The 14,611-nt window shown below is 38.9% G+C and overlaps 1 pseudogene; it reads left to right on the top strand.

Annotated features, from left to right (window-relative positions):
• The window catches only part of LOC140245897 (uncharacterized), a 96,026-nt pseudogene extending 84,862 nt beyond the window's left edge, over positions 1 to 11,164 (top strand).
• Positions 11,165 to 14,611: the final 3,447 nt, after the last annotated feature.

Raw genomic sequence — 14,611 nt, 5'->3', positions numbered from 1 at the left:
CCTGACTTTGTATATGTCCAAGTTCCTAAGCTCCGCCCCTTAAAAAAGTGAAATTTCGACAAATGTGAGTCACGTGACCGAATACGTCATCTCAAGAACCGAAGCTTTCGTAGCAGACGACACTGCTACACGTTAATACGCACACGGCCCATACCTACCCACGTATCGCGTATGTGTACCCCGCTGTTGTGTGTTGATTATTCGCAAGACGTCGGGTTGTTAAACGTTTGATTGCAAAAATATAGTTTGAAGAGATCTTAGCTACACCCTGTAAACGAAGCATTCACACCTTTCCCAACGATCAAAATGTACGAAGAATCTGGACCACACGAGTAAAACTGACAAGGGCCGATTGGGACGGGCCCAGCAGCTCAAGTTTGGTGTACGTGTGCAGCGCCCACTTCCCCGGTCCCGAGGATGCATTCGAAGAGGGGCTGCATAACCAATTTCAGAAGGCTGAAGCCCGATGCTTTGCCTGTAATTAAACTGCCACTGCAGCATGGCGAATCGTCCGAGTTGAAGAGGAGTGGCAACAACAACCAGCCGCTGAGAAGAGGAGGAAAGTGAGAGTGAGTACCATAATGACTATCGGTTACGGGTTACGACTACGTTCGTTCGGCATTACCGTGAAATACAGTATATTGTAGTCCACCACTGCACTGTGCACTCCATTCACCGCCATTCATTTCGTCATAGCGCCGGTGACTGCTTTCAACCTCCATAGACTTTGCACATACCAGTAGACCACGTCTAGATCTAGTGAAGACGCACACGCAGAACAAGAGGGGACCGATATTGCGTTTTTGTAGGTGCGGCATTTACTTACAAAATTAGAAATTCGGTAAAAATGTGGGGTCTTTCTTTGTGTTTTCATTCGTGAATCGAATATGTCACGGTAGCTGGCTATGCTCTGTGACTGAGTGAGTGTGAGTGTGATGTGACTGCAGTCATAAATCAATACACTACTATTACTACACTAGTTGCAGTGACAAATGAAATACCACGGGTACTCGATAGCAATGACAATGATATAGATATACAAATAACAGGGTGGTTAGTACGTAATGACAGGCTCAGTTTTTTTTTTTTTTTTTTTTCCCAAAAAATAAGAGCATACTGGTTTGGGGTACCTACCTGTATGGCTGTAACTCGAGTCAAAGAAAGCCTTATAGGTCACCTATGTTCTAAGTCAAGACAAAGTTCAAATTCAAAGTCAAAGTTGTATGGACAAAGAACTTGCTCGTCCTAATTGTGAAGAAAGGCAGTGACATAAACTGTAGTCGCAACTCAGTCGCATCAAGGCAGAAGGGCCAGGACCATAAATGCAGACACATCCATGGGTCAATATCAGTAGGTTTGTGTCTACGTGTAATAGATGCAGACTTCATTTGCAATTTATCCATATGGGCAATTCCACAGTACCGGTACCATGGTACTGTACCGTAACTGATGTTACTATACAGTGCTTTTACAACATTCTGTAGTCTGTAGTACCGGTAAAATGCAAATACCTTTGAATTGTAATTGATATAGCTATAGTTTAAAGGTACCGGTATACAAGGTACATTGTAGCCTTACTGTTGTGGCTAATATATAGAATGATACATTTTGCACCAAATCTGCATTTCTAAAGAACTGCAAGAAAAAAAAAATGCATCAGTAACTGATGTTACTGACAATTTTGTCAGTGATCCACTGCCGGGTTTCGAGTCGTACAAGTCCAGGGAGCTTATGGGGAGGGGGGAGCTACATAGTGCATGACACAAAATTTTGGAGGATGAAATTGGGTGGGTAGCTTTGCATAGTAACTGTTACATGTTCTCCCTCCCATATCGAATATCAGCTGAGAAGCAGAAAAAAAAAATTCCTTGTAAAATCGTAGGGGGCAGAAGTGCACAATGCCCCCCCCCCCCCCATAGGTACGGTACAGTTGTGAATGCTTCTACCCACGATCGAGATTGCGTGAGAGTGTTAGATAGGCATAGCTATTTTGTTAAATGCATAATCTGACATTTTATCGAGCTAAAAAAAATGTAGCTGCATAATATTTTGTCAGGATATATACGGTACCACTGTACGATAGTGTGGAAAATGTGAACCTGTGATTAAATGCTTAAAGGTGCAGATTTAGTGCTTGAGAGAGTTAAAACCTATACATTTCATTCCATAGTTTCTTGGCTGTTTCAGTTTATTCATCTGAATATATTATCAGGTGCTTGTCAGTCAGCTTGACAAATGAGAATTTCTTATTATGATTATAGATCATTGCTCAACCAAGCTGTAAAACTGCAGGTTGTGAGAATTACAAACATTTTGTAAGGAACTGATTTGGCATGTATCCTATGGATTTTTTTTAATGAAGTTGACCATATATTCTATAAATATGCTTTCTTATTACATTTGTGTTTCTTATTTACTAGTATTTGTCAATTTTGAGCATTCATGGCATATGCCATTGACCAAATCAAAGGCACAATCATGAACTTTTCTTGTTTCACATTACAGATGCTGGATGAGCTTCTTGCTAGCCATGAGCATGATCCCCCTCAGGAATCTCTCCAGCCTCAGGAATTCAATACTATATAAGGATTTGTTCAAACCAGAGACTTTTAAAATTGATTTATTGGTTTCAAATTCTACTTCAGACTCCAACTAGCTGCACTCCACTACAATGCCAATAGTAACTGTCCGCAGGCAACTACCAAGAGTGGGAAAAAGCGGTACAAAGTCATCAAGCCCAAGTATAAGCCTGAGAAAGCATCAGTTAAGGTATGCAAAGGAAAGGTCTCATTCTGTAAGTGAATATAATTTTGTCATTACCCTCTCTACAGGAAAAGAATGATCACAGACCAGAAATAATAATGTACACGGATAAAGAAAGTATGGAAATTAAATTTAGATTACTTGAAATTATAACTCTGCCATGTTGTGATGTATCTTTTGTTCATTTGTTGCGATACAAATTCAACACATTTCTTCAAAATCTGAAAGTTCTTTGTCCTTCAATGGCCTGCTTTTTGTCTATTTATGTGTTTTGATATGTAGGCATGGTTCTTTGGGGTTCTGAGTCACCCATCCCTCCCCCCCCCCCCCAAAAAAAAGAAAAAGAAATACGTAATATTTCATATCTAGCTTGTCAACTTCAGTGGGATCACTTGTTGGTTATCACCTTCCCTTACCTCTCACTTATATTGTTTCTTCTGCTATGCTGAAAGAATCACACCATGTCCCTCCACCAGCCCTACCCCCAACCATATACTAGTTAAAAAAGAAAAAAAAAAATCCCACTCTTATTGATATAAGTAATAGCTGAATAGTCTACAATTTAGTTGGAGGTGATTTGAATATGAGAGCATTAATCAGTTTCGTTAAATCAGAGATTAGTTTTAAAGTAAATATCCAGGCTTTGGTCAATTTTAACCCTTTGTACAAAATTGAACTTTACACACAAGAGCCATGTGTATGTGAGTGTGTGCTTTCAATGACCCTGAACAATAGACATGAATACCACGAATACCACCTTTTCAGAGCTCTGCTCACTAGGCTTCCCGACTATTGCTCCAAGGCACATTAATGCTTTATTAATAATTCATGATGGATTGCCCTAGGCACTGTTACTGTTAGTCTGAATTCATGGTAAAGAGTAACATGCACGCACGGATGAACAAAATCAGCACATGTTTTCATGTGCTTGCATACACTACATTTCAGGATGAATAAAGACTAGCTGTGAAAGTGGAATTTCTCATGAATATGTAATAGACCATTCCAATCCTGACCATTGTTCAGGACCATTGTCAGGGTGTTAACCACACACTCCCATACACATCTGACCCCTGTGCAAAATTTACATTTTGTACAGAGGGTTGAAAACAGAGCAGAATCTGAAATCTAACTTCAAAATGAATCTTGAATTTACTGAATCTGATTTATGCTATCATTTCTAAAGCACCTCTAAAAAAATTGTACATTAATCAGCTATTGCACATATCAATGTCAGTGTTATCTGATGCATACTTTTGAACTATTAAGGATCCAAAGTAGGAAATGCTTTTTTGTAACACCTAGTGTATATATATATATATATATCATATGTGTGTGTGTATATGTATTGGTTTTCCTTTTTTTTAATAGAACCATGCTTGTTGATATGTATTTCTAAAACAAATATATACACATTTTTTATGATATTTTCTTTTCTTATGGCAGCCTATGTTCATGACCTCATGGAAGAGGTATCCCGTTGGAGTGTCAACTACAGCGCAAGTGAACTGGAAAAGAAAGATGCCCCACCATTCCTGAGCAGCCAGTACACATACCAGGCCAAGGATGAGCTCATTCGCCAGCATACTAGCCACTTCTGTCTGGATACCTGATTATCCATCCTATAGGCTTTCTTCCTAGTCCTTTCATCCATATGCAAGAAGTATGCTAGACACATAGTTATAGACGAAGGTATCATGAAAACATGAACACTTTTTCATGGTTTCACTCTGGACGCTGTTTTCTGTGATACATGTACATTTACTGTATCATGTTCATAGTCATGTTGTATGCTTTGGGAGGCTGTTCTAGCAATAACGTAGCTTATGACACACATATTATCATCTATATATATATATATATATATATATATATATATATCATATGGATGTCAAGTTTACAGTGTATGTCATATGATGTAAAATGCACTCCCGTTAGAACAAACACGGTTATAAAGAAATTCCAGTTATAACCAAGTAAAAATTTGGGCCGTAACATTATCCACTTTATGTGTTTTTATTGTTTATTTGTTCGGTTATAACAAAATTTCAATATAACGAAAGAAAACTGCGGGTCCCAAGGACTTTGATATAATGGGAGTCCACTATACAGTCATTCAAACATGAAAGAGGTTAACTTGTGGCTTGGATTGCATAGTCTTACATTATTATCATAAAAGTACTCCTAGGTGTACTCAGTTCCTTCCTCTGGCAGATTATCATACACCCGCCAAACATAGTGTGAAGGGGTATGTGATAGGTATCAGTGTGACGTTAGTCGGGCAGGTGATTGACAATTGACATGAAAATTGGTGTTTGTGATGTTAATGAAGGTGCAGGTGTGCAAGACTTATTTTTTGTGTGTTTTTCAGACAAAGTGATGCCATGTTAACCAAAGTTTTATCAAATATCAGCAATAACTTCCACAGCATTTTAGTAGTTAAGGTCAAAGTTGGTGTTTGTGATGGTCTGTAGCTATTTGTGCAAGACACCCTTTGTGTTTGTACCTGACCAAGCATTAGCCATATAGTTTTCTTTTTTATATTTTATTTCAGTTGAGCCAATTACCACACAGTCAAGAGATGATGTATATTGAAGTACTGTGCAGATATCTAACCACCTTCAACTTTTACAACCTTGCACTTTTTGTGGTCACCAAAAAGAATAGCGGTACAATAAAACAAGGAGTACTCCGCATACAAGCTGTATGAAGAGATTTAACAAAGACAATAATGCAGTTAATGCCAATAACATGTAAATGGGAGTTATATTTAGGCAAGGTCAACTGCGATACTGTAAATCAAAGTCACAGAGAAGCATACTGTCAAACTTCATCAGTGGCGAATCCAGAGGGGGCGCAACACCCCTCTTTATTCTTTTTTTTTTTTAACAAAAGAAATATAACAAAAAGGGGAGGGGTTAATTTAGAATGGCGCCTCCCCTTTATGGATTTCATGGATCCGCTCCTGTACATTCACATCTATTTCTAGTTTTACTTTCATGTAAATTGTGCACAAAGTTCTTGTTAGTATTGGGCAGTAATTTCTCAACATTTTATGAAAGCTTCATTGCAAAAGAGATCATGTCAGAGAATGTTGCATTTAAGGTAATAGCATTTAGTTGAGCGCTTTAGATAAAACATGTACAGTGTACATGAAAGAATACCAAGCACAGTTTGTGTTATGGAAGTTTTCTTGACCATGAGTTTGTTTTTTGTCCTTTTCACATACTATATTTGTTTGATATGATTTCTTTAATTACATAATGTAGCTTTTTTCTTTTTGGATTATTTTTCATATAAATTTCCTTTTGACGTGTTCTATGATGAGTACCAACTGTTCTTTGATCATGCAGCTTTTTGAATAATGGAGAAGCTCTTGCCAAACTATGAAGTTGTGTTGTGATTTTTTTCCCACTGTTGAATGCACAAAATGAAACTTTTTTGTTGTTGTGTAATATGTGTGTGTGTGTGTGTGTGTCTATTGGTTGTGCATGATTTTGTTTCATGGAACATGTACTCTCTAAAAAAAATAACAAGCAAGAAATATGCACTCTTGGAGGATTGACTAAAAAAAAAATGAATTTACAGTGAAATTTGAGTGACAATTTGTATTTCCACTTTTGTGGAGTGACCTCAGAGATAACTCCGATTTGACTCTAATTTCACTCAGAATTCACTCTTTTCTCACATTCATTCCTTCAAAAGTGAACATTTTCACTTGTTATTTTTAGAAACTATGTTCTACTATGGTGCTATGGATTATTTTTTTTTTTCAACACAGAAACATATATAAAAATCAACCAGAGGGCTTCAGTTGGGGATAGGATTGTGTGCTTGGGGTAATCACACATTTTATTTATCTTGATTGATTGATGTTTATGCCTCTGCCACGAAGTAGTGCGGAAGCATTGTGTGTTTTCAAGTTGTCCGTTTGTCAGTTCACGTGTCCGTCCGTCTGTAATGAATTTTGTGGACAGCGTAACTAACAGTTTAAGGTATAAATCCTAATGAAACTTGGAATGTATAACTGAGTGCATGGGCAAAGTTTTGCCTATCAACATTCAGGTGCACATGCTCAAGGTCAAACGGTCAAGGTCAAATGTTCAAAATTTCTCTATCCCTCCCCCCCCCCCCCATATCTATGCAATGCCTGGAGATATTTCCTTGAAACTTAGTGTATGCATGTACTACCAAACAAAGATTCTCAACAGACAACATGGATCATGAGATTAAAAGTCAAAGGTCAAGTTGAAATGTAGAAATTTCTAGTTTTTCTCTATTTCTTGCAAATGCTTCAATTAAGGTATCTTCATTGAAGTTAGTATATGTGAATGTATACCGACTGGCAGTGATTATAGAAACTTTGGGGGTCAGTGGTCAAAAGTCAGCAGTCAAAGGTCAAGGTCAAAATCTGTAAATGTCAGTCTCCTTATGGGTTTTACAGCTGGAATCCCTTGTACTCCTTAGATGGAAATGTTTTACTGATCATGTTAACCGCAGATGAAGGCAGTGGTACCCGCACAGATCTTCCAAGGAATTCTCCAACGCCATCTCGCTAGCTGTCGGTAGGCAACATGGCGGTTTCTCCTGTACAGAAAGGAAAGAAAAAGTACATGTACTTCATTTGAAATTTAGAATGGAGAGAATTAAGAAATCAAAGAAGTTAAATTTTCTTTGATAAATGGCTTCCTTTTCTTTCCCAATGTTTCCTTAATATGCATAAGATATTGATTAGCAATAGTGTGAAATATGCCTTTATGTGATTCTAGATGACTGTAGAGATATATAGTGCATGAACATATTACATGTACACCAGGCTTTCATATTGCCACTGTGGTGAATTTTCAACTGGGGTGGGGGTGGGGGTTGGGGGCCAAGGCGACGGAGTGGGAGAGGGTGTGAGAGGGGGTACACCCCCTACGGTAGGGAGAGTTTTGAATATCAGTTCATGAAATGGCACGCACTGAAAGTCCATATTAGAGTTTTTTGTTTTTGTTTTTTTTTCTCCTCGATCAAGGGGGGGGGGGGGGCACGGTCCTGTGACCCCAGCTATGCCAGTGCAAATTACTCATATGTGTACTCGTGCATACATTTAATCCACACATGTATACTCAGTAGTGAACGTACGCCAAATAATGGCCTAACAACTTCCCCTTAATTCAATAATTTTTTAATTGTTCACATGTTAAGCAAGACACCAATGCTAGATCTGTGTACAGTGTATCCATGAAAATATCAGTCAAAGGCTGCATAATATTATGTAACATAGGGCCTATATACACTATTTCTTGTGAATGGGTTTTCACTTTTTTGGCTTAAAAGTTTGGCACAAAAAAAAAACACACACACACACAAACAAACTTGGGTATATTCAAGCATATTTCAAATCTAAACTACAGTATAACTAAAATTCTTATAAAACACACAAAAAATAATAACAAAAACATAAAAACACTTACTTGTTGTCTGTGGCATCACCTCTGGCATCTTCATCATATTGTTGTTTGTATACTGATAGTACGCAGTCTCTAAATGTAATACATATTCATCCAGGCACAAATGGTCTTGAACCCTAGGTGCATGGTGATGCAATCCAAGTCGTCGCCAGCAAAAGAGTCCATCTTTGCCACCACTTGTGCGATTTCTTTGCAGCACACAGACTCCTTGACCGTCGGCATGGCAACACATCCTCCACTGCATGAGCACCTGAACAAAAGACAGAAATGGGGGATCAAGGAAATGAGGATTATTGCTTGCTTTCTGAAATAAAAAATGTGTGACAAAAATAACTTTTTTGATTCAAAATAACTATTTTTAGGAACACTTCCAGTATCATATTACATATGACCTCTTTCCCGAGTTCCCATCTGGTATTATGCAAGGTTGAAAAAAGTGTGTATAGCTACTAAGTATCCCTCTTGTGTGAAATGTACACGAGATATTATGTCATTAAGGCATATGGTTTGCAATATATTACAAGTTTGGCAAAATTCATTATCATGCACCACGGGCCAATATTTGCAATCCTCCCCCCCCCCCCCCCCATGTATAAATACACTAGTATTAAATACTCGTAGAAGAAAAAGATGTATGTAAATCAATGAATTTATATGAAGTAAAAACAAAATCATAATACTAGATGATATGGTACTAGATGAAACAAAAAATTAACACTTTGCTCTGAAATTGGAATGATCAGAGTTTGTCTCTTTAGTTGACGTAAACATTGATTAAAAATATTACAATTGCTGAAGAAAAAGAAAAGAATTTCCACATAGGGGGGCCTAGCCCTATGTGAGGTCTAAACTCTAATAACGTTATAGATAGATCTAACAATGTTAGAACCTAGGTAGCCTACATGCAGCTACATGTAGGGCCTATTCTGCTGTAAGATTTTCAGGACAAGCAATAAAATGCAGGGTTGCCAACACTGATGGAAACTTATCTAGTTGAGAGTGAGACTCCCATAGGCCAATGCTATAATTCAGGAGTCAAAATGAGTGAGATCAATAGAAATGCATGCAAATGAAATAAGGGTGAGAAAGGACCAAAATGAGTGAGTCTATCAAACGGCTCAACGCTCAATGCATGAGAGTTGGCAGCCCTAAAAATGCCTGATTAAAATTCTGTTCATTGTAAGAATGCACATAAATTTCAGATTTAGGTTTTATGATCAGATAAAGAGCAGGGATAATTAATGAAATGAAACATCGTCATTCATCAGCATGAGCCCAGTGCAGTCACTGTGCAGTCACTGCAGTCACGTCTTGCACGTTGCAAGATTAGGTGCAGCTGTTGTTTGTACATGCATCAGCATCGGGAAACCGCCGGGGCTGAGCTGGTGGGAGCCCGATAAATACATAATTCCCTATTGGCTATAGTCCACAATAAAAAAAAAAAATGTTTTGTTGTTATTGTTTATTTTTTATACAGAGTCCAGCCCATTACCATAAATCAACATCATAGCTTATGCAAATGTGATTGCTGAGCGAAACAAATCTAAATTCTGCTCATTCAGTTACGAGTTCCTAGGCCAGCTCATGAAAAAAAAAACAACGATAAATCTACGCCAACGCTAAACCCGGTACCCCGAATACATCGATAGTACGGCCATGCATGGCGCGGCCAGATTGCCGAGCGGCCAGGCTCGGCTGACAGTGACTGTGCACGGCTATGGCAAGCGCGCACAGCTCCCCAGGCCGATTGGGTAATGCACGTCGAAGCCGCAAAAGTACGGGTAAGAGGCAAATTGGTAACTAGGGAACTACGGAAAAAAACAGTAGAATTTCAATTAAATGAAAATCAACAGTTTGACTTACCAATCTCTGTTGCCCAGCCTCCTCTCAATGTCTTCTGGCTCATTCTCGTCTTCACCTCCGACTGCACCTTCATCTTCCACTTCATTTTCGAGCTCTGGCTCAAACTGTAGACGTAGGGCCTTATTTCTGCACGTTGAGTAGGCAGAATAACTGGAATTTGGTCACAAAATTCAGCAAGACTGTCGATGTTCGGAATCTGAACTGGAAGAGTGACTTGCGCTCTCTTCCATACTACTGTCGATTTAAAGCCTCAAGGGTTATTCTTAAGAATAGCTAAACAAGTTAGAGGTCTCACTAGTTGTGTTGCTATCCGCTAACAGAACTACGTGCTATTTCAGCTGAGTAGCGTCTGCTCGGCTAGCGCTCGAACTCGCATCGTTCTTGAGATGACGTATGAGGACTTACGCGCGCCGTGGGCGTGTTTTTGACAATTTTTCAGGGGGCGTTCCCAGAGCTGTATCTTCTCTCAAAATAACTCTTTTATTCATCAGAATCATCAAAAAGTAGTTGTAAATGCGAAATCAGCACAAAACATTACATAAAGTTGGCCTAAACCTGAAAAATAGGTTGATTTGGGCTTCACGGCCCCTTTAAGTAATTGTACTCATAATTTAGACTTCGTGTGTTCTATCACACTATACGCAATAACATGTTTCTATCGTACTGGTAATTGATTCCTTCGAACTGAAAATTTCAACACAAAGTTTGCTATGAGGCAGAATACCAGGCACCATTTTTTTTCTGTCCAAATTACTGTGATTTAATTATATTAAAACGAGTTTTAGAACGAGGAATATTGATAAAAGCTCATTTGATGAAAGGACAGTTTCCACATCGCATAAATAAATATGTGATTGGTGAGTTTGTATGTGTGTGTGTGTATGTAGGGAAAGGGGGGATTAATAATCAATTACTTGTTCTCACTCCAGAGTCTCCCCGAAGAACTTAGTATCATTTCTCAACCTCTTATTGTGCTATATAGCTGGTATCAATCGCACAATGCGGAGGACCTTACCCCTCGGTGAATGCATCAAAGGCCTATGCCAAGAGTATCTGCACCATGCCAAACCTTACGACTCTGAATCTACTGACTGTGGACTTACCAGATGCTTTCTTTCTCATCCTCAAGTCATCAGCATCAGGAGCAAGGGTATTTAATATTGTATTCGTTATTCTCCAATGTAAATTCGCGCCGTGGGGGATGGGGGGGGGGTGATCGGCAATTCTGCCCCCCAAGAAAAACGCAGTATCTACATCCAGCTCTATTTCTCAACAACCGAGATATTTACCATTTTATATTTTTGCCAAAGCCCCTGGAAAATATACTCTTTTGAAAAATTCCTTCATTGTGGAATTTTAGTCTATCTAGCTACCAATTTTCCTGGAAAATTTCATTTTGTGTTTTTGTTTTGCTTTTAAGTTATTGATGAAAATGTAGATACTTTGGGGAAACCCCATGCAATTGACTGATTTCCCCAAGGAAAAACGCAGTATCTACAGCGGAATGACTAGGATTAATCTGCCATAATTATGTATGCATGTATACATCATTGTACATGTATTCATGATGCACCATCCTCAACCTTGGGCCGTGGGGAATGCATCCTCCATCCCCCCCCCCCCCCCCCATTTATGCCCTGATTACAGAGCAGGCTTCATAACATTAACAAATAACAGATCGTTCTTGCTTTTTCAGATTGCAGCTCAAACCTAAATAGTAAAACATTCCCAGACCGATCTAGCTGCAACGTTACGTGTTTATTATGAAGCTTGCCAGGGCTGTAATGTGGTGCTACATGGCCTAGCCGCTAACTAGCATCTAGATCTAGATCTGTACAGTCTAGGCTAGAGTCTGTCTAGACCAAAATAAATTTAAATCGGATGTCTGGACCCAGATCGATCTAGACTAGTTTTTATATATCGGCTGGCTACGTAGCAGGCTACACGAGTCTACAGCCTCAGGCTATACATGCACGATACTGACAGAAAAAAAAAAATAGCCTAGAGTAGAAGGTTTAGTCTAAGCCCTACACGAGACAGGACTCTTTAATTAGAAAAAAAAATACATCTGGGTCTGGATCGAAGTTACATCCCCTCTCTAGACCTATTCCTTCTGGATCGAACCAGTTTTTTTATGTCATGTGAATTTGGAATGTAACTTTTTTTACTTGTAAGTTGTAGCATACAGCATGGGATCATGCATGTATTTTACGCAACCCAGTCTCACTAGGGTCTAGCTAAGAATTAAAATACAACTTATTCTTAACTGTCTCTATTTTGTCCATTTACCTATTTTTCACATAATCTATTGTCAGCTATTTAATTTTAAGACAGTATGGTATGAAGTAGATAATTGAACATGGACACTTCACTAGACTTAACGTTAGGATTCTAAGTGATTAAGTTTTAGTGTAGACTTCTTACTTAGTTTTATAAACAGGCCTGCCCTATATATTAGGCCTACTCTATTTCTACTAGTCCTACATTAGATCTTTCTTTAGACTTTCGGAATACGGACCCTGAAAGTTCTGATTAACGTTATAACTGTCTAAGTCTAACGTTAACGTTAGAAAAGAGACGCAAGACTCAAACGTTACTGTCTAGACAAGTCTTAGACTTAGACTTAGATGTTACATTACCTGACGTTTATCCAACACAACACAAATAGGTCTAGATCTATTGCCTTTCGCCGAAACTTTCGGATTCGGAGCCTGAGGAATTTTGACTAGGGTCTAGGCCTAACAAAGTTACTTCACAACAAGTTGATATTGAAATAGTACGGAAGATGTTCATCATCGTGGTAGAATATGAAAGAATAAAGCTGATCGTTTGTCACACGAAGCGAGGTAAACACAAATGTATGCATTTGTGTTTACCTCGCTTCAGTCGTGTGACAAAACATGCATTTGTGTTTACCTCGCTTCGTGTGACAAACGATCAGCTTTATTCTTTCAATATTGAAATAGTTGTGAATAACTTACCCATTATCTGCAGATAAATTTTTCTTGAGGGCTAGGCTCAGAGTAATTTTCCCCGCGACAACATTTTGTTTTAATCCAAGTAGATTACTTTCTAGGCCCTACACACTCACACTGTATGCTGACTAGCCGGGCCCTGTGCTGACTGCATGCTCAGTGCAGCTTGACCGAAAGATCGGTCTGTATCTGTCCGTCGGGGAATGTTCCGCGGAGACTGCGTCTGGCTTCACGGATCCCCTCCGTATACAGACCGAAGTCAATGATTGCGGCTCCTGTGTGGAGCAGTCGCGCACAGATCAAACGTTACGATAAACCAAATTTCAGACAGCTTTTTTACATTCAAACAAGTTTGACATGACATGACACATTATGCAGCAATATTTGAGATAAATTTCTCAATTGTGCAATCGAAATACTCACATAAACTCGGTTATAACGCAGAAATTTTATCGATATCGCAACATCGCCGTTCGCAAGCTGTAAGTCGCCATTTTAAATCTGTAAGCCAATCACATGCGAGGTACGTGTTTTAGTAAAACAAACACGTAGAAACTACCTCGCATGTGATTGGCTAATAGATTCATAGTGTATGTTTCTGGAGTTTGAACGTGACGACGCGACAGGCTGTGTTTTACGTTGAAAATTCTACTAAAATGTTGGATTATTCATTAATCTGGTGAGTGTAATGTATTCTTAAAAGGCTAATTTCACTATACAAGCTTAAATTTGCCGACCTAGGGCCGTGAATTAGACGCAATCGAGAAGGGTGAGGTACCTCACCCAATTTTCCATAGAGACAGTGGTTAAGAACATCCACACAGCAATGGGTACTGCAAGCTTCCGTCTGTCTACGGAGGACAGCGTTAATGGCAAAATATAAAAAGAGTCCTCCGGACAGACGGATCTTTCTGTCTAAGTGCAGCTAGCTAGCTGCATGCAAGCTGCTGTCAGTGTTGTGCTGTATTGTTTTCATGTGCACTCGGTTAGTCTTAATCACACACTGTGTTTTATATAAGGATCACGATCTCATCAAGATGTTTACTAATCATTATTGTTTCGTTTAGATATTTTGAACATTATGTTTTATTATTGAGCAAGTATATCTAAAGAAAGTAATTTACGTTTAAATTACAGAACAACCGGCAAAGTATTCACATATATAAATAACAGTGTCTGGTAATTAAGACTAGCTTTGTAGATACTGCGTTTTTCCTTGGGGAAATATTCATCATGTAGATACTGCGGTTTTCCTTGGGGAAAGTGCAAGTTAAAGCAGAATACTAAAGGAAACGCATATTTTGTTGGATTATTCCCCCATTTCAAGCTTAGAGCATGTTCAACACAGCGGCCTTTAATTCATCCACTTAGAAAATTGCGTTTTGGAGAACGGCTGCTTAGAAAAATTGCATCCTGAATCATGTTCAATCGGAAAATCCGTGGTTATTTTGGGGGCGTGTCCATGACGTCATGGGGTGAAGGGCAAACCCGGAAGTATCACACAACAGCCTGAGCTTACCTATGTATGCTCCCGATGAGAGCGAGATGTCGAGG

Source organism: Diadema setosum, unplaced genomic scaffold (genome assembly GCF_964275005.1).
Source record: "Diadema setosum unplaced genomic scaffold, eeDiaSeto1 scaffold_54, whole genome shotgun sequence".
NCBI lineage: Eukaryota > Metazoa > Echinodermata > Echinoidea > Diadematoida > Diadematidae > Diadema > Diadema setosum.
Note: the sequence above shows the minus strand (reverse complement) of the source record. Positions and strands in the feature narration are given on the sequence as shown.